Here is a 25935-nt window from a genome sequence, read left to right as displayed (position 1 = left end):
TTAATATTTTAATACTTTTTAATTGTGTACAAGGATGAGGAAGCAGAGACAGAAACTTGTGGGTGAAACTGCAACTCGTGAGCCTGTCTCCAAAAGCAGTCTTATGACTCCAACTGAAAAATTCCAGATGTTTTGAGTTTCTTTTCTTTGCTTCCAGCCAGTTTGCTTTGGGGCAGTTCCTGGAATAGCTTGTAAGGTCTAGGGAGCAACTTACCCTTTTCTAATAAAGCTGGAAAGCTGAGAGTCTCCCCCAGCACCTTTCCAGGAGCTGAAGTCTGGAGAGTATTGTGAGGTGATATTCTGCAAGAACATCTTGATCATGCCCAGAATGCTTTGGCCTTAACTGTACTTTTAGTCACATATACACAGGTGCAGGAGGTAATATTACAGCTGAGTGAAAAATTGACCACGGAGGAGGCAAATAAAAGTGGAGTTGACACTGGCTCTGCTCTTTTCCCTGTAGGAAGTGTAGGTCTGCTCAGAGGAGACACCTTGTGCTGGAGTCTCCTCTGTGGAGGAGCGTAGGGGCAGGTTTCCCTCACTAGCAAGACTGGACTTTCTGGCAGAAAAAGGCAAGAGGAAACAGCAAGGCTTCAGCTCTACCTGTGTCCCCAGAGCCCCCCAAGCATTTAACAATATCTCAGTTGCTGGGATAACCTCAAACAACCGTGAAGCTTCCAATGATAACAACACAAGGACAGCACAGAAACAACTTCTGTGTTTGCTGCCAATTCCCTGAGAGTTTTGCTTTGGCAAGGACAGCACAACTCCTCTAGGTGAAGGTGATGGAGATGTAGTCTCTGGAGAAGTGCTTGGATGCAGGGGGTTCAACCCCAAATGATGTAGGCAAGAGCTTGGTGCAGTGAGGTCTGACAAAGCCCCATGAAGAAATTGCCCATCACAAAAATACTGCAGGACTGGAGTTTCAGGCCAATATCCAGGGTAAAAATCAAGTGAGAGAGGTGCAGCTGGAAGAAATAAGCTGGTAAAGAGGAGAGGTGAGCCTCAGAGAATGGTGGGCTGGAGCGCTGGTGGACACCAGAGCAGTGGCAGTGATTCATTTATCACCAGCAGCCTCTCTGGCCACTCTAGCTTATGCCAGGGGCTGCAAAGAGTTCCTTGGGGCAGTAAAAGTGAAATGGTACATTAACCATGCAGGATGGGGCTGCTGAAGCAGCTTTTCTTGGGAAAGCTCACTTTGATGCATATGTTTCTGCCCTCACCATTTTAGTCTCAAAGCTTGGGAAACGATTAGTGTATTAAAAGCACATGCTGTAAAAATACACCCAAAAAACCCCAAGCGTGAGGCATAAGTATCCCCATGTAATTTCATTTTTATGGTTTCACAAATACAGGCTGTGAGTCTTTGATTGCAGACAAGGCACTGCAAAGCAAGGAGGGATATCCTTGGAATGTAATAGCTGGCCAGAATTAGGCAACAGCTCTGCCCCACCCGCAGCACCCTCGGTGATTTCCTACAGTACTCAGTACAGTCGTTGGTATGTGTGGTGCATTAGTTAAGTTAATTACAACAGCACAGAGATTCATTGCAAATTGTTCCTAGTTAAAACTGAAAATTCACTGGAACAAGGAGTGCTAATTATATTCCACTTGTTACTGCTGTGTCTAGTTAATATTCCAACAGCTGCTTTGGCAAGATAATGATGGCTCCAGCAGAAATTACTGAACAAATAGATTTTTAAATCAGTAACAACATATTTACCAGCGGATTTTTTTCCCTCTTCATACACAAAGTTAAGCCCTGCCAGAGTTGGGCATTCATATTCACTGAAAAGTAGAGATAAAAAAAATCAACATTGCCGTTATTGTGTTAATTTGGCACAATTTAAAAAAAAAAAAAAAGCTAAGCAAGAGAATATTATTGATAAATAAATGTTTCTATTTTCTTACAGGGATTCAGTGCTTTTCTCAGGGTCACAAAACCCAGTGTAGCTTTTTGGTTGGCCATACTCAGTCAGTTGTCCAGCATTGCAAAGGACAGGATCAGGACTGGATCTTGCTCTTCCTCACAGTCTGACTAATGAAGTTAAATGCTTGTGAGATCTTGTGAGGCAGAGAAGCCCTTCCATTAAAGCCAAAGATCCATGCTGTGCTGAAGGCAGGGGCAGCCCAGGTTCCTTGGGCTTGGCTTTGTGGACAAACCTCTTAACCCACGTCCCACACAGCACTGGAAGCCTCTCTTAGCCGAAAGTTCCATCCTTCATCCAGCACAGCAGCACTTGTGACCTGAAACCAGACATTTCTCCGTCTGACACAGCAGAAAGGGTGTCAGAACTGTTGAGTGTTGCCTGCACTGGAGCTCTGAGCCTGTCCCTGTGCTGCAGGACTGGCACTGCATCCACACCGTGATGCACAGCTGCCTTCAGCAGGACATGAGCACACCACCAGCCAGTTTCTGTGCCTGCTTGTCCCCAACCCAGCTCCTCTCTAAACTTTTTACAGGATTTATCAGCAGGAAAACATCTGCTGTGTAAGGCAGTCCCGCCTCCATCCTGTCCTCTGAGCACCTGAGACCCAGCAAGGTGGAGAGAGCCATCTAACCTCACCCTGAGATGTCACCTCACCCAGGGGAGAGCTCGGGGTTTGTCCCTCCTCCCACCCTGTGCACTTCTCTCTGGGCAGAGCCAGTAGCCTGTGTGTATGAAAAGATGCAGGACGTTTTTAATGAGTCGTGAACAAGAAGTTCAGCTGGTGCTGAATGTTTAAAATCAGAGGCAAAACAAACATGCTCGAGTGTCTGGGGTTCTTTTTAATGGATAGCACAGCTTCTGGTTTATTATTACTGCTATTATAGTTTGCAGCTGCAAAATGATCTGAAATTTCAATAGCAGCATGCTCTTCATGCTGCTACAAGAATGTATATGCTCCGTTGTATAAATCGACATGCACCTCTCATCCAACCAGGCTGGAGCTCTGGATCACACCATTTTATCATTCATCTCCCAAAAAGGGGATTTAACACCTCAGCTGACAAGGGGGAATGTGTAGCAGTGCTACCACTGGGAGAGCCGCTCCTTTTTGAGGGAGAGTGTGCAGCAGGGGTCTCTTACTGGAATTACTTCCATTTTCAATTAGTTTTCTTTGGAGAGAGGGTTTTCTTCCCACTTAGTCATAACACTAGGATGTGTTAAATAAATTCACTCTGGGTTGTTCCTTGTCTGGCAATATAATTTGTGAATCAAGGTGGGGGAAGAAAAATCTAGTTAGCAGCAATTGAACATACAAACTGGGGTGACCAGTAACTCTCTGCTGCTGAGCCAACATTGATATATGTCCTATGGTGTCTTAGGGGAGGTTTCTAATTGCAATATGAGTTTTGCATGGTAACCTACAGGGAGAAGGGGAGATGCAATTGCTTATCAGTTTATCATTACAACCTTTTATTAAGGTTGTTTTTAATTAAAATGGAGCAACAAATGTACACTCTTATCCCTATAAGCAATCTTATCTAGTGTGACTGCTGCTATATTAGTGAACTAAATCCTCTTGATTACATTGGATGTGATCTTATGAAGTATGACAGCTTTACATATTAATAATAGGAACTGTCTGAATAGGCTGTCGCATGACCCTCTTCTCTGTGGCTCTCCACCAGCACAGTTTTAATCTATTTATCTCAGTCCTTTTCCAAGATAAGCTGTCATATTCTCATGAAAGTGCAGTTGTCCCTGTGTGATGTGGAATGGAAGCAGAGCCCCAGGAAAGACCCAGGACCAAATCCCCAACTCCAGTACTTTGCCCCTTGGTCCCAGGACCTTCAGCTCAATCGTTCTTTTAGAGGTGGGGAGCAGGAGGGACCCATTTTATTCTCCTCATGTCAAACAATCTCCTGGCATTCCTGCCATCAAATTTCTACTTGCATGAGATGAACAACTGCTTTAGTTTAGTCCCTTCTGGAGCACCAGGAGGGAGGGAGGTGTTCTGGGTGATTTAACTGTGCAAAGGGGCAGCTAAAATGGGTGTGCAGGTGGCTTTGTGTGCCCAGGTAGCTGCATGCACACAACTAGGAGGACAAAATGGGAAAGGGGGCTTAAAGGAATAGGACTGAAGGGGTATCCTATATATCCAAAATTACCATCACTAACATGGAGTTTATTCTACATAGCTGCAGTTCCTTCACTCAACTTTTACATAGGCAGATAATGATAGGACAAGTGGGAATGGTTTTAAACTAAAAGAGGAGGGATTTGGATTAGAAGTTAAGAACAAATTCTTCCCTGTGAGAATAGTGAGTCACTAGCACATATAGCTCAGGGAAGTTGCGGGTGCCCCTGGAAGTGGTCAAGGTCAGGTTGGAGCAACCTGGTCTAGTGGAAGGTGACCCCACCCACGGCAAGGAATTGGAACAAAATGATCTTTAGTGTCCCTTCCAGACCAAACCATTCATAGAAATAGATTCTATGAACTATTTTTGAGTAGCACTACTCTCACTGAGAAGAAAACAAAGCTCTGTGGTGTGATGGGACTGATGAAAGATGGAGAGGGCTTTGTTTGCTGCCTTGTTTGCTTGCCTGCCTTCCCTCATTCTGAATTAGGATCCTCTTTAGGCCAAGGGACACCAGAGGTTCTCTGTGGCTATAAATCCATGCAACTCCACGGAGGTGTGGAGCTGTAAGAGCCGTTTGCTTCCACCTTAGCTTTACAACAAAAAAACCACATGCTGTCCTACTCTTTCCAGACAGTGGCCCAGATTCTGCTCCCTGCAGCACCAGTGCAACCTCCTGGAATCTGTGGAGTTGTTCCAGGCCTGCAGCAGCACAGGACAGGGCTGGGAGCTCCTGCAGGGCCGGCTCTGCCGCTCGTGGGAAGCTCCTCACATCTGCGCCTTTTATGACGAGCCAGCAGAATCCCTCCAGAGCCGCTGGGTTTTTATGGCAGGCAGAAAAATCAAAGCACTCTCAGTGGGTTAAAATTTAGAAAATCTGGAGGTACAAATGAATGAAAAGGAGGCGTGGGATGTGTGATGCAGTTTAACTGTTGTAGTGCCCTCAAATAATAAATGCTGCTGGAAGTGATCTCTGGAATCCTGGAGACGAGCATCAAGACAAAGAGAGCCCAAAGAGGGCTCTTACGGCTTCTGTGGCTGTGTCTAAATTGGAGTCTGAATGTCTCTTCCCACTCACAACTCCACGTTATTGTATTGCATTGCAGTACTGTTCCATTAACGCTCCATTTCTGTTTCATAGAAAGTTTGGGGGAGGTTGTGCTTTTTTAACCCTTTCAGGTAGTGGTACCTGGCTTTATAATGTCCATTCATTTCTCTTCATTGCTTTTCAGAAGGACAGTTCATTACTATTTCTACATTAATTCCATTTTGTAATTTCAAACTTCACCTCCTTAACAGGAGTGACCTGCTTTAATGATATTTCATTAGCTACAAGCAACTGAAAGAAATAGCCTTATTTCCTTAGCAATTCCCTGGCCATTGCAATGGTACTTCACGTATATTTCTAGGGCTTTTATGGTTCCTTCCTACGGAGCTAGTTCAGGGGGCCTGTGAAGCACCTGGAGGATCAGCATTGGTCTTTGTAGGCTAAAGTAGCTAAGCAGTGAGGTTTGCTTTCCGTGCAAGGCAAAAGGATGCATGAGGAAATGTGCCAGACAGTCCAGAGCCGAAAAAATAAATTCATTCCCCAGGGAAGTTGGAAACATTAATGCCCAGTGGCCCATCCAGGGCTTGCTGGAGGGGTTCAGATGGTGCAGCTTCGACACAATATTTGTAACCTGCTCACACCAGTGATGCATTTTACAAGTTCCTGAACACTGGGATGTCTGGGAAGTGAAGCTGCTTAGCTAGTGATCAATATATGCTTTTAGAAAGAATCCAGTTGCAGAAAAGTGGGTGTTAAACAAACCTAACAATGAATCTTCTGTACTCCAATTTGAAAATATATCTCTACCTATGCTAAAAAGCATCATAATATGAAGGTCATTATAATCAAGCTCAAGTAGACGTTTTTAATACTTGGCTTAAGTTGATTCAGAACTGAGGCTGTTTCCTTCCACGACACCTCCTGCGCTTTAACAAACAACCACCAGACAATTAATCTAAAAGGGCCTCAGATGCCCTGGCCAAGCCACTGATGTGAGTAATGGTTATGGCCCCACATAACACACAAGGATCATAAGCAGTTAATCTTCACCAAAAGGGAGAGTGAAATATTGTTTGATATCATTTTTAATAAAGAGAATAAATTAGGCTTTAAATATCATAACGCATCTTTAAACGCTGGTTACAGCTCCTGCACGCAGGGTGAATTAGCAACTGAATGAGCGTGTCAGGGGTTATCTGCTGAATTATTACCTCCCAGTCCACTTTGCATTATACTGGCACTTGTGTCCATGGGAGCTGGGAGCTGGCCACCTGCTTATGATGGCTGTCCAGATAACCAGCTTTGTCTGAGAAATTAAAATGGTGGCTTTAATCTCGTCGTTAATTCCTAATTCCACCAGTAACGTCAGTCACGTGAGGGAGGAGCGCATTGTTCGCCCCTGTTCATGTATTGATATTTTAGGGTTTGATGATGTCCAGTCTCCCTGAGATGGCAAATTTAACTCTTCAAGTCTGGCCTGCAAACATGGTTTATGATCCACCATAAATCCAGTGGTGGGAAACAAAAAAAGGAAGGGGTTAAAATGGAATTCAGTGCACACGTCCCTTCCCTCTGGCTGTGCATCAGATTGAATTCTAAGAAAGATTGATGGTGGGCTTTAAAATTAATTGCAAGTACAATTGTTATTATTAATACACGTGAATATAGATCTAATAAAGCTATGCAAGTCTTAGGAATAACCATGCTAGGAGAGGTAAATCAGATGTAAATGCCTAGTTTGATGCTGTTTATCCAATAATTCCCACCTTTGTTACAATGCTGCCTTCAGGAGCAAGAAATAATCATTAGAGCCATTGATGAAATGAGGCTGATCTTCTTGGGGTTTTGGGCAATCTGTGAGAAACAACTCCGGGTGTTCCCCACAGCAGCAGTTGTGGGAAGTGATGCTGTCCCTCCTTGCACAAGGTTGTGATTTGTGTGCTCTGATCTACCTTACTGCTTTAGGACCTCCTCAGAGCCAGTGAGCAAACTGGCGCTACTGCTGGAGCCTTGCAGTGCCTTGGTTCCCCTCTTTCCACATCAGAGAGCACCCCATGATCTCACCTCACAGATCAGAGGCCCGCAAGCTGCATGGTAATTCATGTACAACTCACACTCATTTGAAAACGAGGGAGATATTTCCCCCCTTCTTTTCCAAGCAGAGGGACAAACTCTGCTTGCAGGCAGGCTGGTGCATATCCAGATTGTCCCTGTGGAAGCCTGATTCATTGCTGTGACCATGCACAGAGCCCACCGTGGTGCAGAGCCCTGGGGTGGCTGTGTCTGAGCCGTCTCCAAATTTGGGAGCATTCCCAATCTGCCCAAGCAGCCTCCTCGCCGGAGCATCCCACAGTGGGAACGGAGCCGTGCTGCTGCCAGGAGCCAGGCTGGTGCTGCTGCACATCCCCACCCTGTGCTGCTCAGATGCAGGACAGGGATCCCCACCCACTGCCTGTGACTTTCTCCAGGCCCAGCATCCTCCCTTCCTTGTCCTCAGGGAAAAGCCCATGAGTGAGGGGTGACTCCTCCATCTTCCCAGTGGTACTGGCACTGAAGGCAAATCAGTTCCTATATTTCTAATTCCTGCTGTTCACATGCCTTATTAATTAGACAACCTAAAGCATATTTCCAGAAATATACACATTTCTCTTTTGAAAAGAATCCTACATTTTGCTCTTCGTGGTTAAAAAAGGGGCAGAACTTGAGAAGATCAGGAAAAAAAATAGAACCGGAGCAGTTTTCTTTGTCAAAAATTATTTGATCTTTTTATTTTTGAGGGGGAGGGAGGAAATCCTAAACTTTGCATTTCAATGGATTTTTTTATTATTATAAATCCATCTGTGCTCACACACACACACACACCAAAAAAAGTCTTTTCTGTTCTGTACAAGGCACAATTTAAGGCATCTTTCAGAAATAAAAGGCAGAACAAATGTTATTGTTATTCCCAATATACAGATGTTTATTCTTATCTTTTTCCCCCCCCTTCCTTTCTTTATTTTTATTACTGTCTTCTTGGTGACATCATAAGTAGGACTTGTCTCTTTATCGTCTTGCAAAGACTTTTGTTTTCTGGGACAGGAGCCTATTATGTCGTCACACGCTGGAACAGTAATAATCTTCCCCCTCGCTTGGAAGTCTTCATAGAAGACAATGAAAGAAACCATATTGTTTTCTGCTGGCACTAAATAAAGGAAGCAAGGGAATCTGAAGGGGGAAAAATTACCCGAGAGAGGCAGTCACTCTGGCATTTTGCTTTCTAAATGAATGTTTGGGGTAAAGAGAGAGAGGCTTTCCACGCTTACTAGACAACGAAGGACATCTTAATTGCTAGGTCAGACACCAGGCTGAGTGGCACGTCAGGTGAGAGGACCTGATCCTGGAATGAGCTGGGCATGTTTGGAAATGATCTCTCTTCCTTCCCTTGCGGTATCTGCTGCTGTGGTTTGCCTTCAGCATGAGGTGACATTTTGTGTCAGTTTGTGCTGCCCCAGCTCTACAGGAACTGCTCCAGTAATGGCCTGACCTCTCCAGCTGTGCTGCACCTCCTTGCAGCTGGATGAGTGGGGCTTTCACACGTGGGGAGGTTCCTCCAGCTTCTTTGCAAGTCCTTTCCTGAAGCAAGAGAGCTGGCACAACCTTGCACTTTGCTTTTCCCTCAACAGCCAGTGTCATGGGGAACATCTGAAATACTCAGGAGTTTGCCTGTACCTTTCTCAGGCTGACAGACACACACTTTCACCAGAATCTAACTTTATTCTTACTACAGGACCTAAACACTCTCTCCAGGTTCTGGGACGCTCTCCTCTTTGGCTCTCCCTGAATCAATAAGGGAAGGTTCAAACTCCCAGGGTAGGAACAAGCCCCGAAAGTTGTGCCAACTCCAAAGGGCAATGTCTACTTGAGGCTTATTACCCTACAGAGGAGTTGCATGTGTAGTTATGATGATGAATATCTGAGCCATCTTTTAGCTTGCTCTCCCTTCTCCTTTCTCCCTCTGGTCAGACAGAGATGGTTTCTTGAGAAAAGTGGGTGATGCAGCAGAAGTATTTTGAATAGGCAGGATTTTTTCTTCCTGTAGGCGAAAAGAGCTACTGAAACCAAAGCCATTTTTTTCTTCTCTTCATCTATATATTGGGAGACAAGCAGCTAATCCCCTTACTTACTGTAACACTGTGCAGCAAAGAAGGCAATATAATAATATCATGTGGGAATTCAGTGTTCTGGCTGCCTCTCTGGGAGTTGCTATGTCTAATGTGTTATCCCTTTTTATCTCTTATTTTCAGACATATTGAAGTGCTTGAAAGGAAAGATAATGTATACAAAATAAATGTACATTAAACTAATACAATGGCACAAGAGTGAGCCTTGTATCCCATTTATCAAATGAAAACCAGAGGAAGAAAATTGCATGTATGGGGCCAAAGTTTCTAGGATAGGCTTTGCTCCAGCTGGAGAGACCTTGTTGTGAGTAGGGCACCAGCTGGGAAGGAGAGAGATCTGTTCTGTTCCTGTTCCTGCCATCGACCTGCTCTGTGACCTTACCTCTCTTCTTTGTTTTCTCTCGACAGCTAAATATATCAGCTCACCTAAAAGGCAACTTTTGCTTCTTGTTCTTTTGGAGCACGGCTGGGATGTTTGCTCTCAAATCTATTTCCATACTTCCTTTAACAATAATGAAATTTCCTCGCTTCACCAGGGCTGGGGCTTTTGCATGGGGCAAATTGAGAGTGCTTGTGATCTCCTCAGTCATAGACAGCAAGGGTTGGAAAACAGGAGCACAGAGTGGTGCCAGCCCCTTCACCGGCAATCCTGGTTCAAAAGGGAAACCTGTCCATGGCATGCAACTCGCAAAGCATTATTTATTTTATTTTTAAATATAATGAATCACTCATATCTACAGATTGATTTGAAAATATCCTTCTAGGCAGCCCCATCAGCACTGAAACTAATCCCTTTGAAAAAAATGATCCCAGAGGAATTTTTAAGGTGCTGTGTGAAGAGATGTAACACTCTGTCCATGAGCAAAGTTTTCCATTGAGGTGAATATTTTCCAATAAGTTTGGTGTGTCTGTTCCTGCGTTGAATGTGGTTGTCATGAATGGCTCTTAGAGAAAACAAAGTCCTCCACCTTAGGAAGGTAATCTCTTCTGGATTGGCCTTGGCTCTGTTTCCATCTGATAGCAGATGGAAACCTCAGGACTCAGAGCATGTTGTGTGGTTTGGAGAGAGTCACAGTGCACATTTCTGGCTGGGAGAAGATGGTCACAGATGCTTATCCAGAGGCAAAGCCACATGGAATGAGGTCTCTCTTTTATTCACAAATTGCATTCCTCCTCTCTCCCCCCTCCTCCCTAACAAGCAACATTTTTCATCCTCTTTGTGCCTCCAGCCTGAATTCTGAACTCCTTTCTCAAGGACCTGGCTTCCACTTGCAGCACTGGGACAGCTTTATCCCTTTTGTGGTGCTTCAGTTTGGTTCCTACCCCAGTGTTCCAAAATTCTGCTTCTCCTGGCAATGATACGGGAAAGGCACTATTCCTTCAAATCCAGAAAAGGCAGGAATCCTTGTGACATTTCAGCAAAGCCCTCTCTGAGAAGGGATGCCAGAACAAGACTTTCCTGTTCTGCCATGTTAGAAGCTGAGAAGTTGTCAAAAAACTCGAAAATCCTACACAGGGAGAAAAATGCAATCTGAGATCAGAGAATTTGCTCCCAAAGTCCAGAGGTATAAAAGCATGGATGGATTTAGTAATCTGTGAGTGGCATGTTCACCAGGCATCTCGAGAAGTGCACACGTCACAGGCTTGTCCCTTTAGCAGGGAAAGGCCTCATTGCTCTGTACAATGGACATCACAATGAGTGCCCACACATCACAATGAGTGACAGCCAAAGTGACCTGAATCACTCTTAAAACGAGTTCTTTATAGTTGGTGGCACAAATACAAAACTCTTTCATTGACTTTTGCACATGTTTTATCATAAAAGAAGTCTCTGCATCCCCTGTTTAACATAGTTTGGTCTTCTAAACTCTCTGCAAAATCCATACAGGTTTGCAGCTTCGAGCCCTTGTTTTCTAGGTCAGACCTGCAGAAAAGTCCAGCTTCAGAGCTGATGCATTCACATAATAATCTGACTTTTTCAGAGGAGTTCCTGGCATCTAACACAGTCCTAGTGAAGTGCCCACTGTGTATCCAGCACCCAGCCTGCTGAGTGCTGCTGGAAAGCTGGATCTGCTGATACACCACATTTATTTGAACACCTGGTGGTCTATGACTCCTAATTTTTATGAAGACTCTCTGGCATTCCATCAGTGTCCTCATCTGTTTTGTCTTGTCAATTTACTAACCAGGCATCTGTGTCTCCATCCTCTTTCTATCAGTAAAACCTGCTCCTCAGAGAGCAGTTCTTACAGACAAGAGGGTCCCGGTGAAAACACTCTGAACCGATATGTGTTGGCCAGACAGAAAGTTAAAAGGCATTTTAGATTGAGAATAGATAGGAGGTGTTCTACTGGGCCCTTTGCAGAAAGTGTTGTATTTAGTCTGACTGAGGTTTGAGATGTATTTGTCTTTTTTGAAGTGGTTCAGTCGCTCATTTCTGTCAACTACCAACTGTGTCCTTAATTCCACTGAATTAGAAAAGATGTTGCTAAGATCAGCTTTTGGTCTGTATCATTAAAGCGTTTTTAAAAGCAATTAAATTGCATACTATTGTGCAAAAAGGTGTAGAGCAGAAATCACCCTGTAGTGTTGTCCTGGCAGAATGATTAATGAGCACCATTTCCTTTGCTCTGCCTCTTTAAAGTGCTGCTGACTTTTGAAAGGGTGGGTTTTGGGCTGAAAAAAAAGTGTTGTTGAAGGTCTCAGTGCTGGCAGTGGCATTAGCATCTTGTTAAATTGCCAATAACATGGCAACCAGGCTTTTCTTCTGATTTTTTTCTGGTCAGCAGAGACCTGAGTGTGAGGTGCAAGGCTTAGGTGCTGCTTTTTGGGTGGTGGAGGTGTGGGAGATGTGGGTCACTGTACCTGCAAATCCCATCTTAGAGAGATGTCACCTCACTTCCCTGCAGCAGATATTGGCCAGATAACTGAGGTCATCAGAAACCTGACAGGAAAGCCAGATCAGAATCACTGCTTTGCAGATCTTGTGCCTCTTTTCTCTTCAGTTATAGAATTTGTTAGTTAAATGTAGCTCATATGAGCAAACTACACATTAAAATATTGATGAAGATAAATGAAATCGTAAATCAGGGAGGCCACAACCTCCCAACCTCACTTAAAACTTGCTGCCTTGACTTATCCAGTTTTACCTTCGAAACCAAAACTCACTTTTCTTGCAATCTCCATATTCCATCCTCACCTTCAGATCAGCGGCTAAGCCCAGATCTGAGCTCAAATAAATAATCTCTGTTCTTGTAGTTTTGATCCAGTGGAGACTGTGACATTTAACTTTTCCTTATGGTAACTAAGGAGACTCCCACAAGCTGATGTCCTACCAACTGCCTTTTGTGCTCGCGCAGCGACAGCCTTGGCTCCGGGATAAGAACATTCCACCCTCGTCTCCAACTTCAGAGCCAGCTTGGGTGGCTTTCAGGGCAATGCGTGGTTTCCAGATGCGTCTGTTCTAATCTGAACACTGAGTAGGGACTGACATTTGGTTTTAAATTGGGCGTTTGTGGAAGGGAAGAGCAGGAAAATCACTGCCCAGATCCAGCTCTGGAGCAGAGCTGCAACTTTCTTGTGTCTCAGCTCTATCTGCCTGGAAACAGAGGTGTTTTTCTACTCCTGCTTCTTTTCAGGAAGCCAATTTGTGGATAAATTATGCGCTGGGATCAGGACATAACCCTTGGCTACTGTTTCAGATATTTATCCTCTCCCAGATCAAGTGATGCTGCTTGAAGACATTAACTTTCCCCAGCTGTCTATTACCAGCCCTGTGGGCTGGAGAGATGGGACGTGCACTCCCTAATTCACTTCGGGCAGAATCAGCCAGGTTAGTTTAGACAGCCAGGGACTGCAGGTAGGAGATGGATGACCACGTGGAACTGATTAGGGAGCACTCACACACTCCTGGCTGGTGGCAGGAAAGAAGGAAAAGCTGGAGGCTGGGAAAACCTTCAATCAGTTTTGCAGTGTGCAGAGAAATATCTTTTCTTAACTCGCACTCTCAGCTACTTCGGAAATCTTATTTCCTCCAGCCTTCAGGTGGAGCATGGTGCTAACCATGATTGTTGCCACAGCCAAAGAATGGGACAAATGGGACTTCCCAAGCAAATTCCCAGCAGCAAGAGTTTCTCTGAATCATTTTATCTTCCCTCTCTTTTGATTTTGTTCTTGAAATTAGAGATGATATCTCAAACATGGTCTCTGAAATGGGCTTGAGGATGAATTTTTCTTTGTAAGGGAAGCATGGAAAGAACTCTCAGGAGGATGATATCAGGGTTCAAAGTGGGGTTAATGACAGGTATTCTGCTGTGGATGGCAGTGGCCAAGAAAAGCTATTCATGGGAGAGCAAAGTCACGCAAAATATCTAATTATTGGTGAAAGATCAAAGGAAAACCAAAAGCTTAAAAAGCAAAATCTGTGTCTGGAAATGATATATGGACCTATGGATGAAGGTTGGCTTCCAGAGGTAAATGTGCAGAGAGCTGATGGGGACCATCAAAACCTGGGGAAGGATACCAAAAAAGATGGAGGAAAGCATTGCCTGTTAATGATGGAGATTTATGGATCTCTTATGAATCACATTAACCTCATGAATCACCTTCCTCTCTCCCCAGCACCTCCTTTGCCCTTCCCCTGGATGTCCTTTCATTATTAAAAATTCATGTTTCTCTGCTCAATTTCATACATGGGAACACAGTGACAATCAGCGCCATCAGTCTTTGGAGCACTGAGGACATTGGCTGAAGGGCTGAGCAGTGAGCAGAGGAGGCCAGAGTCTGTCCTTTGTCCAGGTCCCAGCCATCCCTGCGATCCCAGACACACACAGGCCTTGAGCAGCCACTCTGCCCTGGATTTCCTTGGGCTCTTGCTTAGTTCCTGACCCTCAGGAAGATAAAAACCTCAGCCTGAAATACATCCCAGTGTGGGAGAGGAGGATTTTATGGGGCTGTGGAGGGAAGCCAGCCCAGGAGCTGTTATCTGCTACCCACCTCTCCGTTTGAGGGTGCCTTTCCCAAATGTCAGGGTGGTTGACAGTCCTGAAGAATAAGGGGCAGAGGAAGTGTTTCCTGTCATAAAAAAGGGAGAACAGAAAATATGAGAACGGGTTCATAATGGCAAGAAGTAGGAGAAAGGTGGGAATGAGGAGGTGCCAAGGATCTCCCAGAGACACAGGGAAGTACCTAGGAAGCTCTCCTCCAGCTGCTTCCCTTCAGGCAGGTAAAATATGGGGAATCTCCTATTACAACACATGGTTTTGAATTGCCTGTTGAGTAAATTGTGGTTTTCCATCCCCATTACTCTACTGGTAGCTATCACTCATAACACAAATATACAAAATAAATTAATTAAAAAAAACCCAAACCTTGTAATGATTTTTCCCTGCTTAAGTTTTCAATTACATCAGCTATCTCATACTCATTAGAAAGACATGAGCCCATATTCATTAAATGCAAAACTAACTTTCCAACAGCAAAAAGGCTTGGGTGAAGAGGGTAATGATTTAATTTTCTTCATTTCAGAGAATTACATCTCTTATCCTGGGGCAATACGTCTGTAAATGCAGACTAAGTGCTGCTTCAGACTCAGTTTAAATTCCTAATTTGGTGGAGCTACTTGGTAGGAAAACCTGAGGAAGGTCCAGGCACCCATTTTGTCTTTTACATTCTACCAAAGCAGTCTAAATGTTAAAATTTTGGAGGATTCCAGAAAATATTCTCAAAAGCAACCATCTTCAGAAGAGTGTTTGTTTACATTCTTCTATATTTATCCCTACAAACAGTAAGCTGTGTTCATAGAAACATTTCTCTGACTGAAAATTCCTACAGATATCTACTTCAGCATTCAAAACTTACGGCATGTAGCTGTTGTTAAAGACATCCAAGAGCTTTCAAAAATCGCAGTATGTGCATCCTCAGGTTCCCAGATATTTTTTAAATGTCAGTAAAATTCCATTTTTGAGTGTGTAGAAGTGGTTAGTCCCTGTCTGTTGGATAGGAAAGGACTTCAGCTGCAAGTAAAACTCCTAAAATTGTAGTAAGGATTTCTTGAATTTGCTTGAACTTGCTTAAGTACGTCAGGTGTTTAATTCTTTTGGGTTTTTTTAGTGTAAACTGCATCTAGATCTGTAAGACTTTAAAAAAATAGCTCATGTTGGATGCAAAATATAACAATGAATTTTAGATATATATCGACCTTTATGGAAAAACAGTGATTTCAACCAAGAAACACTAGCTGTGTACTTGGTATTTTGCCCAGTATTTGTGTGCAAATGTGTGCTGCTTCTTCATTGCATCTGCCTGTGACTCACCTCAGCTGGAGCAAACGAGGGGGTTTCAGTTCCACAGCAGTTGCAGTGACTGTGGTGAAAGTGCTCATCCAGTACACCAAGGAGAAATATCAAAAAAGTCTCCTCATTTTGCCTTTGGCAAATCTTGCCCCAAGTCTCGAGCATGAATCTCTCTCTTCTGGATGTCAGCAGAGCCAAGTCTCTTAGACTTGACTTGGGAAATTATTTAAAAAACCAAAACAAAAATCCCAGAGATTCTAAAACCTCAAATGTTTTAGAACACTAATTTGTTGTTTCACTAAAGAAGAAAAGTTAATTGCTAAGAAACGCACTTCATTGTGTGCATCACTTTTTATCATTGTGGATATTCAAGGAATAGTAAAATACTTCTGGACCCATTGCCCTCACCTGCTCCACTCATGCATTGTGGTCACATAGGAGGACTGAACAATTGCATTCCTAGAAAATATGTTCTTATCAGTAACCACTGATAAAACGGATGCAGGAACACAAAGTGTGGGCCATGCCCCAGAGGCACAGGATTTATAACGTACACAGAGTCTGTGCCTCTCCTGTGTTTAGTCAGAGTTATCTTTGGTGTTTATCCATGAAATATCTTTGGTGTTTAGGCAGGAGATGTCTTTGATAAGTCGAGACCAGAAGAGACAAATCTGTTGTTTAATGGATAACCCTGTTTGCTAGCACCACTTACACCCATACACAGCTTTGGTACATTTTGTAGAAACTGTGATGAAAATGTTCCCAGTTTATAAAAGGCCTCTGAGCCAGTCCTGGACAAGCCTTGGCTCAGCTATGTGCTGTCCCTCATGACCCTCGTGATCTAAACCCTTCCCCCTTTTTGTGTCCTCACAGTTAAAACTGTGCCTTTTCTATTTGCCTATTTCTTACTAAAGGTGGTCAGGTTACTGAGAAAACCCAGAATTTCCAAAACTCTTGATGGTTTTAGACATATTTTCATTTATTTCTTCAAATATGTGCATGGCTTCTAAGAGATAAATCACAACATTTGCTGATTTTTATGGACTGAATCAAATCATGAGTCGAAATGAAAAGTTTTAATGGAAATGTCACAATTGTTTCAGAGAGAAAAATGTGGTCAATACCAAAAATTCACGCTGCAAACCACTTGTGTTCAAACAAAAGAAAATCTTTCCTTAGAAAAGCTCCTCAGATCAGGTTTTTCCCACCTGGCTTTCCCCTGTAGCTCTCCAATTTTTTTCCATTCCCGGTCCAAACTAATGAAACAGCTGCATTTTTATCAACTGCTCTTTCCACCCCAGAGACAAACGCGATTCACTGGAGAAAGAAGCAATTTTTATGTACAATGCCACAGACAGAGCCCTGCTGTAGCGTCTGATGGGGGGGCACCACCAAAATGCGAGCTCAGGACAACAGCTCAGGCTGTATTTTAACATGTCTCTATATTGCAGTAACATTCCAAACAATATCTAAGTGCAGATATTACTTTCAAGCTCAGTTTTTCTCTCTCAAAGCTTTCCGCTCTGTTTAATAAAGGAGCAGCCTTGGGTTTCTCATGTCCCTTTTCCTGGTGGTGGCTACAGGGCTTTGCAGGCAGAGCCAGCGAGGGAGCAAAATGTTCTGAGCAGCAGCTCAAAGGAGATGCGAGTTTTCTTCTAAAATCCGGGTCCCGGTTAATGCATAAAGATCAGCTCCAGTTCCAAAATAGCTGCAGAGGGCTTTGTGAAAGCCTGCAGGCACTGGCTGTGAAGTCAGCGCCCTGCGTGGACCAAGTCAGGGAGGGGCACGAGGAACATTTGTTCATTTGGCCTTTTTCTTATTTAGATAAAGATAAAATACCCTCATTCCACTCTAAGCTTATCACAGGGCAAACCAAGCTGGGCAACCACGGTAATATTTGCTTTGCTTTGACAAAACCTTGGCAAACAATAGAATTAAAATCCTGTCCACATCCCATGTGTGTGTCCCAGACTCCAACCTTCAGTGCCATTAAACTTGCAACTTGTGGGATAAACCAGGCAGGTTCTGTGCAGAGATGATCTGTTCAAAGCAGACCAGGACATTCCTCAAGGAACAACTCTTGATATGATTTCCTAAATGAAAATGTTGAGGTTGTCTTTTGGCAGGATTGTGTTCAAATTTAGAGGTAAGATTCTGACTTTCAGCAAAATGTCCAGGTTTGATTCTCTGGAGGGGGTGGGGGATTTGCTCAGGGGAGAATGTTGTCATATGTGGGGATGAGGATGAAGGATTTCCTGAAGGGCAGAAAAATATCTCAGAGCTCACCTCCTTGCTCTGTCACAGCCTCCCCAATGGCCTCAGCTTCCCTGTGGAGATCCAGATCACAGCTCTCCCTCGGTTTTCTGGAAAATACCATCCTGAAAGGCTTTGGTAGAGGAACCACAACTGAATTTTTAGGCTGTCTGCTTCTCACAACAAAATTAAAATAGTGAGGGTAGCAGACCAAAGTCCACCTAAAAGTCTGCCAAATAGCCACCTCCAGAATGGTGGGAGTTCAGGGAAGTGGGTTTTGTGGAAGTTGTGTAACGAGTGAATCACGCCCATCCTCCCCAAGGGAAGAGACAAGTGTGGGTCTGGATGACGGCAGCAGTCACCGTCCAAACCCCCTGCCCATGGCGACAGACATGGGACCGTTCTGTGCTCTCTGTTCTAGTGAGGACAACCACCACCTTCCCTTCCCTTCCCAAACACAAACTGGTTCTCCCAAACCAGTTTGCAAAACTCCTCCTTTCACTCCAGCAGCCTTACACAACTCTCAGCATGGAATTTTCACAGCTCCCCCAAACATCTCCTGATTTCTGCAGGAAAGGGCACAGGCATTTTGGGATGGGAGGGATGGAGGGAGGACCACCAGGCACAATTCAAAGATAATTTCCAGCCTCTTGCTGGCAATATTCCGTGACTTCCACTTCACAGCAGTCTTGACACAACCTTGGAGGAGAAACAAGTGAGAAACCCCAAGGCAGCCCACGAGCACTGGGGAGATGGAAGGGATGGAAGGGAGGATGGTGGGCACACACTCCCAGCTCCATGCTCTGCCTCTCCCTGCTGGAGCTGTTCATCCTGGGTTTGAGAAATTAAATGGCGCTGGAAAGGCAGGGAAGCAGCAATTGTGATTTCTTTACAAGTTGTTTCATGTGATTCAGGGTGACCGGTTGTCATTTATTGTAGCCTAAAGTATGAAGTGGATTTTGACATGCAGGCCTGTAACTAGAGGATGGGATATTTCTCCTTGTTAGAAACAAATACTTATGTCTGCAGTAGCAGCTTTTTCTCGGTGTGCTGGTTGTAAATCTCAGCAGAAGCAGTGCAAGTTGGGAATGAGCAGCAGCAAGTCCATTTTGTGCTGCATTCTTGGAATTAGCTCGTATTTCAATTGTGCTTATTTTGGATTATTACTGTTCAGTAGAGCAGGGGAGAGGCAGGATTTTCAGGGAAATCTGGCAGGACCAGCTTCCAAATGGCCACCAAAGTCTGAAATGTGCCAGTTAATTCCAGGTACCTTCATCTCCTTCACCAGGGTGACTCAAGAGCTAACTTTTAAATAGCACATGAGATATTTAATAATATAAATTATAAGTCCTGGATTTTGCAACTGACAGCAAACAGGAAAGCTGCCATCTGACTCTGGAAACCCAAAGGGTATCCCCAGATGTCAGCTGGACCCCACAGAGCTGCACTTGCCAGCAGCCGCAGGGTATCCCAAATTAATGCTGTGACACAAACACAGGAGCTATGTGAACATGCTGCATTGTCACATCGGGCTAGTTTTGCAGAAACATCTTTCTTTCAGACCCACCCAAAGTCTCAGCACTCTACGTGATTTTAAGTACAATGATTTTTCTGTCAAAAATAAACTTTGCTCTCGAAATAATTAGCACATCATCCGTTGGAAGCGAGCCTCGTCTGGAGCGAAAGAATGGAGTTATGTGGGTTATTTTTAAATAGCACAACAATATATTCTAGAGAAAAAAAATTGCTTAAATTATTTACATTATTTACACTATTATTCCGAACAGCGTCTTCAAAAACATGTTTTTAAGAAATGGCATTATTAATTGAGAAGGTTTTTTTGAAGAGGATTTTTGAAGTTTTTGGAAAGATGGTTAAATACTGAAAATGACCTCAAAACAGATCACTGAATTATTTGTCATTTGACTGGGTTTCAGATCGTGCGCAGAGTTTGGCCCACTGCAAGTGCCCTCCTGGGGTGGCAAGCTTCTCCTCACAAGAGCAGATCCAGGGCAGTCAGACTTCAATAATGGGGGGACTCAACCATCTGTCCGCAAACAAATTGACTTCCAGCCTGATCCCCCAGCCCTCCCTGGGTGTCATTTACTCCTGTGAGTAGCCCAAACACATCTCCTCATGCACACAGGGCACGGAAGGGGGTCACACAGGCAGAGCCATGGAAGCCGGGTGAGGGACAGTGCCGAACCCTACAGGGTCTCACCCCATGGCTGATACCCATCAGCAGGGTCTGAAGGCTTCAGCACGAGGTTTTTCTGGTGAAAACAATCATTTTGGAGCTCAAAACGCATCCCCTTGGTTTATAAACCCCAAATCGCCTCTGTATGCCCTGGATGAAGGTTGGCTTTGGGGGCACCTCCACCTGTGCCCCTCCTCTTTGCAGGGCAGGACGAGCGGTGTGGGGAGAGATCGGGCCCGAGATCTGTGCTGAAGCCTGACCCTTTGTTTCGGCGGTGTCTCTGTTGGTGACAGATGGTGATGCTGTCCTGGTGAATTTGTTACCTTCTCGATGACATGCAATATGTCTGCATCCTGACAGTGAGAGGAGAGACTCCAGCTGTCCCTCCAGTAATTGACAGCAAGGAGCTGTTTTCACTTTTGACAGAGCTAAGAAGCATTAACATCATATTGGCTACTAGGAGGGGTTTTATTATTATGTTTATCATCTGAGAGAAGTCATTGTGATGTGGGACTGGGTGGGGTTTTTTTCCTACTTTGCTCCTGCAGCCGCCCGCTCCTCACATTGCAAACTGTCGCATGCTCCAGCGGAAAAGAAAGGGAAGGGAATCTGGGCTCTGGCCACCTCGTCCCCAAATGAGCCCCACTTCTCTCACACTGATGGAAATGACAAAATTCCACCTTCTTTCTTCAGAAGCAGTGGGGGGGGGGGCAGGAGAGGAAGGATTATTTTAGGGTAATGAAAGTGCAGAAAATGAAGCAAGAGGTCCTGTCTTGCTTCTTGCACACCTGGTGCCTGCTGAAGTCACTGCTTACTGACAGAGCTTGGGTCACATCCTCTGCTCTTTGGAAAAGAGAAATAATCTTGTTTTTCCACGGGTTTTAGGCTCTGCTGGCTGGCATTCTGGATGATTTATGCCCAGTTTGCCTCCCTTTCACTCTTCCTAGCTCGCACAGTTACCCCTCACTAGCAATAAAGGGCACCTCTCCTATCCCCTCATGGACTCTGCTGCAGTCTTCACTCTATAATCAGTCCTTAATAAGATTGGGCCAGTGAAATCAACTCCGAGCACATAAGTCACACAGACATCCATACAACAAAGATTCCTCCCTAAATTAGATTTGAGCTGACCTAAAACAAAGGTTGGGTCTCACTGCAGATCCAGCAACAGCAAAGCTACCAAGACAAGCAGTCACTTCAGGAAGAGCTGGGTATTTCCCCTTGGTCCTACCTGTTGTAGTTCCCTGGGTGAAACCCACACATTGTCACACTCCTGAAATCGTATCAGAGGAAATAAGGAATTTATGCAGAGTATTAACACACTCCTATCTATTGTCCCCTTGTTTTCTCCCAGACAGAGATGAGGGTCTACCATGCTTCTGGGCCACTCTTATGTCTCATGGGTTTGTGTAGCACCTACAGCCATGGGACACTGATCCTATACCAAGGGGTGCTGATATCAGATATGGGTGTTTCATGCTGGACTAGTGAAAATCTAAGCATGACAAAGCAAATGCAGCCCAGCAAATCTCAAAAGGGAGGTTTCACCTGGCACAAGAACCAGTCCTACACTGCTTCTGTATTTTCTGGCCCACAGAGCAGGGTGTAAGCACAGATAGTGTGACACACACAGGCTCCTGGAACAGGTGAGGCAGAGTCATGGATGCTACTGACACATGAACAAATCCACCTCTGCAAGAAGAACCCAAACTTCAGCTATTTATGGCCACAGACCATTTGTTCAGTTCTCATTTCAAGCTATTTCAAGACTGGGAGTGATATGTAAATATTATAGTGCCACTATTTTCACTGTATATGCGAATTTGGAAATCCCCAGGGAACTTTTAAAATCTCCAAAATTGCTTCTGTTGATTTCTGAAGAAAAGGTAGTATGAAAAAATAAAAAACACAGGTTCTGCCAGCTTTATAAAAAGTCCTTCAAAGTTTATGGAAATACAGTTCTGAATATTTCTGTGAAGAAAGATAGTATCCACAACCAGGTCCTCTGTGAAAACAAATCTACAGAGTAAAAAAAGCCAGAAATGTTTGTCAGCTCTGATTTATTATCAATCCAGGCATTTTAACAATGGCTACTACAATATTTTGCCAGTTTCTCCAAATGAGGATTGATTTTTAAGTCTCATTGAATACCTTTGTTGAAAGGTCCTTTCCCCAGACTGCTTTAAATATGCAAGCATAGCACTCTACTGCGAGGCTGTTTGTGCTGACTAAATTTGGAACTTATCGATCTCAAAGCATGGCACTGACCTCAGAAATTAGCTGGCTCGGGAGCAGCATCAAACTCCTAAACTGGGATCGGTGTTGACACGAGTGCGTGACAAAACCCAAGCCAAGTCAGAGCTGAGCAAAAAGCCCAATTGCTGGTCCTGGTCTGGGGCCAAAAGCTTGACTCATGCCTTGGACCAGAGTTTGGAGGAGGGTGAGTTTTCCTTCCTGGTCTTTTCATTCAGTAATTCCTGATATCCAGCAAAAGAAATGCACGTGCCTCTGTCTGTGCATGGAGAGGGGAATTAGTGCTGCTGTGCATTTGGGCTGAGGGGCTGGAACCAGGATCCACCCTGGGATGCAGAGCCCCTGGAAAACCTGCTGCCTTTAGGAGAGAAGTAGACAGTTTAAGAATGAAGTAGATGGGTGCCATGGAAGGCCCATGCTGTCTGTTACATACCTTTATGATGGTATTAAATTATTCCTGTTTCTTTCAATACTCTGCTATGCACTGCACCATCCTGGTTCCAGTTGAGAAAGAGAGTGAGGGAGAGGGTATGGGACTGAGAGCAAAAGGGGGAATCCAGAGCATAAACCAGTATTTGTCAGAAACGGGAGTAATTGCTGCTCTTTGGTGTGATTTATTGAGGTAACAAAGGTTAATGACAATGCCACTCAGTCAGTTTATTCTATTCATTTTCATGTCATTTCAATGTATCAGGCACGGTGCATGTTGCAGCTGGGGTAAGGACTCAGTCTCCCAAAGAGATGCTCCTGTCTTCCTCCTGACCACCAAAACCCCTCTCCAGGGTGGGCTGGGGGCTTGGAGCCAGCCTGGAGCATGTCCATGTAGGGTGGGCATCACAGGCATCAAAGGACTCCTCACTCTTTGCATCCCAGAGGCCTGAAATTTCAGACAAATTAGAGAAGGAGTTAGCACAAGGAGAAGTTAACACAGGGCCAACTTATCCTAGCGGTGCTTTGCTGGAAGCATGTAGGAGTGAGGGCAAGGGTGGCCAGTGAGGGGGTGGAAAGCAGCCTGCGGCAGCAGATATCCCCACAGGATGCCTGAGGGATGGACGGGGCTTCTGTGGGAAGAGGTGGGTAATGGAAAGGAGCCGTCTGTCATGCAAATGGAGAGGCAAGAGGAGTGCTCCTGAGTGAGATCCTGATGGCTCTGGGGGAGTGGGGAAGGCTTTATAGAGGGATAGCCTCCTGCAAGAGGAGCAGGAGGAGGGGCAGGAAGGAGAGCTGAGCAGGTTGGGATTACTTTGTTGTTTTGTTTAGAATTTGGCAAAAGCCAGAAATGACAGCTGAGAATTCTGAAAGTGAAGGAGACTGACGTTTCAAATTAGAGAGGTTCATTGTCTGTTGATGAGGCTGCCGCAACCCAAACCCTCACCTGGCTGCCCTCACCTACATGAATTTGTATTTATGGTGTAGGGATCTAAAACATACTCTATGCTGAGTCCTCATTTATCAGTAGCTTTCACTAAAAACTTCTCATTCCCATGATCTTTTATGACAAAGAACTATTTTAGCTGATCTCAGTATCTTCTTTGGGCTTGTAGAAGTCATCAAGGCTTGGAAATTTAATGGCAGTGGGATTCCCTGCTCTTCAGGAGTCAGGGGTTGCTGCTGAGTTTTGTGCAAAGTACTGCAGGAGATTCAAAGGCCCAGAGTTTCCAGAGTGGCTCAACAACCACAGCTCCCTGCAAGGGGAAGCTTTCCCACAAATCATTCAGTGCTGCAAGAAATCCATCAGATCTTTTTCCCCAATCCTGAGGATCAGTGTCCACATGTGTTTCATCTGCACGCACAACCATACAGACCTCCTCTGGTGGGCTTAGCCCAGATCCATCCTCCACTTAACCAGCACCCAAACATCTCCAATCTTTAAACCCCCACGGCCCAAACCCCCACTGGAACGGTGTTCTTTGTGTGAGAGAGGGTTAAAGAAAACCCAACATCTTGCTGCAGATCCTCCCTCCCTTCCACCCACTTTGGCGCTGGCAATCTCACTCTGTTCTTTCATCCAAGTGGGCATCAGCACCAGCCCCATATTCATAAGTGTCAAGAGGTGTTGATGCATACGGCAGTCGGCTGCTTTTGCCCACCCTGGAGACTAAAATGCCTCGCACCTCCACCCGGCTGCTGGGACTTGGCTGGCTTTCAGATTTTAATTTTTAGAAGGACTTTGAAATTTTTCCAGCTCTCTCTCTCTCTCTGCTGTTTTTCACCGCTCACTCAGGGAGGTACCTGGGCTGCTTTGTTCTCAGAAATGCATTGGTGAATTAGCAGTCTCGAGCTATGGCAAATGCTGCTTTTTTACATTGCTCTGACCAGTCTCAGCTCCTGTTCTAAGGTATGAGATGGGCAGCAAAGAACAACAATGTCTCAAAGTGCTACTAAATTGTCCATCTAAATGCTCCTGCTACAGTTTAGGGGAGAGAGTTAGAAAATGGCAGAGAGAAAGAGAAGCCTTCACCCATCCTGATCAAAGTCTTAATGCTGATGGTGGAGCATCCAGCTCACGTGTCAGCCTAGACCCCAGCTGTTCAAGAGAGGTGTTTCCACTCAGAAATCTGCCTGCTGCAAAATTCCAGAAGAGTCCTATGGCAGCTTTTGGTATGGAAAGAATTTTTGGTGTGGGTGAAAGTTTCTTCAGAATTTTTGTGAATACTTTGAATGTCCTTGAGTATTTTCTTGACGTCTTCTAAACATCAGGGTGCATGTTTGGTGATGTCTTGCTCATGTCAGGAGCCCATGGGGGAATCCTGGATCTAAGTAGCACTGCCTGGCTTGAGACTGAGCACAGAGGTGAGAGCTGTATGGAGACCCAGAACTCAGACAGGAGGAGTTTGGCATATAACCCAGCAAAGAGGTCTGTGCTGTTACAGGGATCTCAGCTACCTCATTTAAATCTTGATCTGTACATTTTTGCTTCTTGGGGTAGTGGGAGAATTTTGTGACTAGATCCAAAGTTGTCAGGAGAATCAAGTTTTTAGCTCTTCTGATTCAAAAAAGAAGTCTCTCAGTCGTTTTCAAACACATAGGGCTGTGAAAGGCTGGGGCACAGTCCAGGATTTACAGCAATAATTCATGAGGCTCTGGCACCAGAAATCTCTAGCAAGGATGGCAGAAATCAGGTCATAAATGTCTTGTTCCCCCATCAGCCCAAAGCAGAGCCATGAACCTCCCAACCTCCACTGATGCCATCAGGCTTACACAGTGCCACTAATCCAGCCCATGACACACTGGGTGGGATTCCATAGCCTGAACATCAATGTCTCCAACTTCAGTACTCAGCAGTGGACTCAGGGCTCCTGTGCTGTATCTGCCAGTTCCTCAAGGATGACTTGGTTACACTACAGAGTCTAAAATAGCCCTAAACCTTCATGTTCAGAAAGCTGAATGCAGGTGAAGGAGCACGGAGAGCCATGGGACAGCAGGGACGGGGGTTGAGAAGTCTCTTGGGGCTGGAGCAGGCTGGTAACTTTGCGTTGGGGTGGTCTTTTCTTTGGTTTTGGTCTTTTCCAACATTGCTTTTGGATCTTTGGGTATCTATTTCCTTTCTTCACTGCTGTGATATATTTTCCTTCAGATACCTTCCATTTCTCCAGAGAAATGAGAAATCCTTTTACTTTAACCTCATGGCAGCTCTCAGCCTCTAAAACACATCTGCTGAT

At 44.7% G+C, this 25935-nt stretch overlaps 1 long non-coding RNA gene across 1 annotated transcript in view; it reads left to right on the top strand.

The window, feature by feature from the left end:
* Positions 1 to 25935, top strand: part of LOC121673367 — a 122294-nt gene that overhangs the window by 74495 nt on the left and 21864 nt on the right. The gene's annotated exons all lie outside the window — the stretch shown is intronic.

The sequence above is a fragment of the Corvus kubaryi genome, unplaced genomic scaffold (assembly GCF_017639235.1).
Source record: "Corvus kubaryi isolate FWS band 111438036 unplaced genomic scaffold, C.kubaryi_AGA036_p1.0 134, whole genome shotgun sequence".
Classification (NCBI taxonomy): Eukaryota; Metazoa; Chordata; class Aves; order Passeriformes; family Corvidae; genus Corvus; species Corvus kubaryi.
This window is presented reverse-complemented; position numbering and strand designations above follow the sequence as displayed.